The sequence below is a fragment of the Triticum aestivum genome, chromosome 4A (genome assembly GCF_018294505.1).
Source record: "Triticum aestivum cultivar Chinese Spring chromosome 4A, IWGSC CS RefSeq v2.1, whole genome shotgun sequence".
Taxonomy (NCBI): domain Eukaryota; kingdom Viridiplantae; phylum Streptophyta; class Magnoliopsida; order Poales; family Poaceae; genus Triticum; species Triticum aestivum.
The window spans coordinates 508,370,301-508,375,107 of record NC_057803.1 but is presented as its reverse complement, the minus strand read 5'-3'; the positions used below and the strand labels follow the sequence as shown (position 1 = coordinate 508,375,107).

The 4,807-nt window shown below is 49.1% G+C and overlaps 1 long non-coding RNA gene across 1 annotated transcript; it reads left to right on the top strand.

Annotated features, from left to right (window-relative positions):
* Positions 1 to 622: 622 nt before the first annotated feature.
* Positions 623 to 2,265, top strand: LOC123082157 (uncharacterized). The gene is made up of 2 exons (XR_006438959.1): positions 623 to 1,695; positions 1,789 to 2,265. It is a non-coding gene; the product is annotated as an uncharacterized lncRNA (long non-coding RNA).
* The last annotated feature ends 2,542 nt before the right edge of the window (positions 2,266 to 4,807 follow it).

Genomic DNA, 4,807 nt, shown 5'->3' with positions numbered 1-4,807 from the left:
TTCATTGGGGAAACTTTTCTGTGGGCTTTCGGATCCATGATGCATTCTCCTTAGCATTTTGTGGATATATCTAGTTTTCCCCAATTTTTACGGACTAAGTCCAACAAAAAATGGCTTTCCCCCATCGCACTACGCTGTTGATTGAAGTTTAGGCTACCCTAGGACTTGTTGGAGGGCGGCACAATGTGTCGATTTGCAGGTGGAGCAGCTCCTACACCCACAATGCATGACACGTACCAGGTGTATGCTTCCGGAGGCAGCAGATATGATTACTTGGGCACTTCTGAGTATTGAGACCCCGCGCTCTTCATGTTTCCTGGCATGCCTCGTGTTCACAGAGTCTCACACTCCAGGGAAGACCATAGGAAAAGATCATGGAGGGCTGCCTGACCCAACACAAGTTGGGTCAATGTGTAGTCATATGGCAACCCTGGGGTGTGTTAGAACTAATCTTGTTATTAGTGCGTACGATTAGATATGTTTATATCATGCTTGTAGTTGAGTTGCGGCTGTGTGTGCATGTCAGGTTGTGTTCACGTGCAGAAGGCAAAGCTAATTATCCATGGTAGTTAGATGCATGCGTTAAAGCTCCCGAGTCCGATGACCGAGTTGCGTGCAGGTGGAGATGGAGCAAGAATCGGATGCATTACTTGTGGCATGCGCCAATTCAGCTAGAGGCCTGCAGAAACTTGGAAGCGACTTAAGCCGGGACGTGTGTTTTGTTAGTCAGTTGAGTAATAACCGGACCAAGCCAATGTGTGTGGCTGGCCGTTGTGTGTGCATGCATGGCAGAAGTGGTGCGTGTGTGTGCATGCAGTTAGCAGCTAGGTAGTTAGTTAGTGGGTCAAAGTAGTGGCGTGAGTTTAGATGGCATGGGTTCTTGCCGTGTGTATAAATAGTCATTTCAGTCAATGAGTAAAGAAGAGCGGTGAGGGCTGGGAGAAAAGATGTAGCCATTGTATGGTCACCAAGGAAGTCCTCTCGGCAAAGCCATTGAGATCCTTTTCTCTAGTGTGTGTGCGTTGTGTGTGTGTGTGTTCCTCCGTGTATGTGTGTTCTGGTGCTCTTGACAGAAGAGAGAGTTGTGAGAGACAAAGAGAGGTAGAAGAAGAGCGGCGCCTGAGAGGCGGCGCCAACAATTGGCATCAGAGCCTTGTTGATCCGAGGCGATGGCGGCGGCGCGGCGGACTCCATGTGAGGGGGATGTTGGCGGCGCAAGGTGGACGCCGTTGGCAGCATGATGCTGCTACCCGCCGGTGCGTGTCTCCATCATCATCGAGCTGCGTCATGAGTGATGGAGAGAGGTGTGCTGCTTGGTAAGTTGCGGCACCGGCGGCAAGGAGGTGATAACCATGGAGCGGAGGCCATTGCCATGAGGTGGTCCATGTCCGAGTCGGCGATAAGGTGCGTCATCGTCAGCAACATGGAGGAGAGTCATCGATGAGTTGCGGCATCGGTGGAGAACATGGAGGCGAGTCACCGGCAAGTTGCGGCACCGGTGGCAAACATGCGGCAACGAGCGTGCCACGGCGGTGTGCTTGTGGTGAAGGCGCAGGAGGTGTGGCTCTCATCGAGGCCAACGATGACGACAGCAATCGGCCTGACAAGATGGCATTGGTGGCTGTCTGCGTGTTGCATCGACGATGTCAACAATCAGTGGCTTCAAGAGAGAAATAAGTTAACAAGATTAGGGAGGTAAATGTTAGAATTAATCTTGTTATTAGTGCATACGATTAGATATGTTTATATCATGCTTGTAGTTGAGCTGCGGCTGTGTGTGCACGTCAGGTTGTGTTCAAGGCAAAGCTAATTATCCATGGTAGTTAGATGCATGCGTTAAAGCTCCCGAGTCCGATGGCCGAGTTGCATGCAGGTGGAGATGGAGCAAGAATCGGATGCATTACTTGTGGCATGCGCCAATTCAGCTAGAGGCCTGCAGAAACTTGGAAGCGACTTAAGCCGGGACGTGTGTTTTGTTAGTCAGTTGAGTAATAACCGGACCAAGCCAATGTGTGTGGCTGGCCGTTGTGTGTGCATGCATGGCAGAAGTGGTGCGTGTGTGTGCATGCAGTTAGCAGCTAGGTAGTTAGTTAGTGGGTCAAAGTAGTGGCGTGAGTTTAGATGGCATGGGTTCTTGCCGTGTGTATAAATAGTCATTTCAGTCAATGAGTAAAGAAGAGCGGTGAGGGCTGGGAGAAAAGATGTAGCCATTGTATGGTCACCAGGGAAGTCCTCTCGGCAAAGCCATTGAGATCCTTTTCTCTAGTGTGTGTGTGCATTGTGTGTGTGTGTGTTCCTCCGTGTATGTGTGTTCTGGTGCTCTTGACAGAAGAGAGAGTTGTGAGAGACAAAGAGAGGTAGAAGAAGAGCGGCGCCCGAGAGGCGGCGCCAACAGGGTGCGCCACCAGAAGCCCCAGATAAAATGCTAGAGGGTTTTTCCTAGTCCACAGAGGTGAACAGTTCCATTCCAAGTTCCTAAGGTGGGTCCCCAAGAAATCCCGGAAGAAGAGTCGTCAAGAAGTTCGAGCCGAATGTCAAAACAAGTCCATGAAGTCCGCGGCCAATCAATCATCCGCGTGAGTGATCAAGATGAAATTTCGAAAGTCCAAGAAGAAAATTAAAGAAAGAAAATCCCAACAGTCCAAGAAGCAATCAAGAGGTCCCAAGCAGGAAGGAACCCACTGGAAGGAAGGCGGGAGGTAGCTGTTCACCACTCCTCAATATGCATGAAGAAAAATCGCCAAGCCATTGTCCCAAACCATTTACCCTGAACTTAGCACACCCAAGTCTCTGGGTTCATGGGGCATGTGCAGGGGGCAAGTTGAGATATGGGGGTCCTCAGTATGATGATGGGCTAGAGTATGAATTTCCGTTGCCTCTCGGAAGCATCCCGAAACTAGGCGTCTTCATACACGTACACCGAAGCTTATTTAAGTTTTTGAGTTGCAATCGTCAAGGTCTTTCGACGGTTCCGAATGACAAGTCCTTCGGTAGCCTTCTCGGATATCACGCCTATAGCTGGTGTATAATGGGAAAGCCAACATTTTAAAACCCACAAACCCTTTTTTCCCTCTCTTTGTCGCCTGTTTTCATTTGGTGCTCCTAGTTGTGTTCCTCCAACATCTTTTGCAGCCATGGAGAGACACTCCCTGTCATTGTCGACGGCATTCAGACAACAACCACTACATCGAACTACGTATTGGGTACTTGGATGCAGCAATACCCATGCGTTCGTGACAACACCGATAACAGCCCGACAACCAATGCTCTACACCGACGCGCAAGATGGGCACCAGAAGGACACGCCTGCGCTCACGAAGGTGGAGCAGATTCATCTCAACAACCTCGTCTCCAACAACAATGAAGCATGGGGGCAACGTCAACCCCTCAATTATCCGTAAGGCCGATGGCATCCTGGCGCACCACCAGAATTGTCACACCATGGTGGTGTGATGGATCGTCAACGAAGGGGAGCTATTGGCGGTCTACCAATGCCTCACCTACATCAACACAAGGAGATCACAGGAGCAGTGCAATGCGCCAGTGCGGCCAGCGTGAATCTGTGAAACCCTTCAATCAAGTCGGATGGCACCGTAGCAGCTAGACGGTCGTGACAAGATTGGTAAAAAAATCAGGATAAGGCATGATGTTTTTCCATGGAATGAAGACGGAATAGGGTTGCTTGCGTTGGCTGACATCGTGCCCATTATACGATCCAACGAGCTCCTTAAAAGAATGCAAGTGTAGATGGACATGCCTACACCAATTTACACTGTTACTACACTATCACCTTTGGAACCGCTTGCATGGCGTCATAGAGAGGGTTGATCCTTCTTTGGTTCTTCAGGTTTCACACATGTTGGTGCACCGAATCAATCCAGGAGAAATATTCGTCAGAGTCAAGCTCGATTTGCTTCGCACTCAAGCTCAACTTGACGAGGGGGCATTTGTTCGAGGGTTTTTTGTGCACTATTGCATAAAATAATAACTTCTTTTTATTGATGAATTTTTTACGCACGCTATACGTACAAAGAGAAGTTTTGATGCAAAGGCAAAATACCATTGCATGGCACATGCACGCACGTACTGGTATATGCACATGCATGCATGAAATCATAGTGCAGACTATAAGAGGCAAGTTTCAATGTAACACGTACACATATGTGCCTGGCTGCCTACGCACATACATGCATGCATAAAGTCGGCAATATGTACAACGGAGATATATACCTCGGTTATACGTGGTGGCCGCGACGATGGACCCGGCGAGTAAAAGTTAAAAAGAGATATATCACAAAAGCCATTATTTTATTGATCGATCATACAAAAATTCGCTGGGACTAAGCAATCTTTGATTTGAACGAGCTAGGACAGTTTATATTTACTAAGATATGAAAAATCTATTTGAACTAAGTGCAGCTTTTGCAGAGCAGACCATGATCTTTAGTCCGCTCCCTCACTCAGGAGCTTTGTACGCGAGGATTGTAGCATCCCCCGGTGGCCAGGAAGGCAGTGGCCTCTGCACGGTGTCTTTCGTACGACTCGGACACCTTCGAAGAAGTCCGTATGGCATCCTCGTGAGCTTCAAGATGGCGGGAGCTAGAAGTCATCATGTCAGCTAAGACACCTGTGCGCTTTTCAGCTAGTGCCGCCATCTTGGTTTCCTTCTCCCAGAGGGCCTTGTACTCCTCGGCAAGCTGTTGATGTTTGTTGGCAAGCGTCCGATGTTCTTCAGCCAACTTGTTTTGTCTGTTGCAGATGGAGGCAAGGTTGGCAAGGTGTCCCTCTAGGTGGGGCCCTTCCTTCT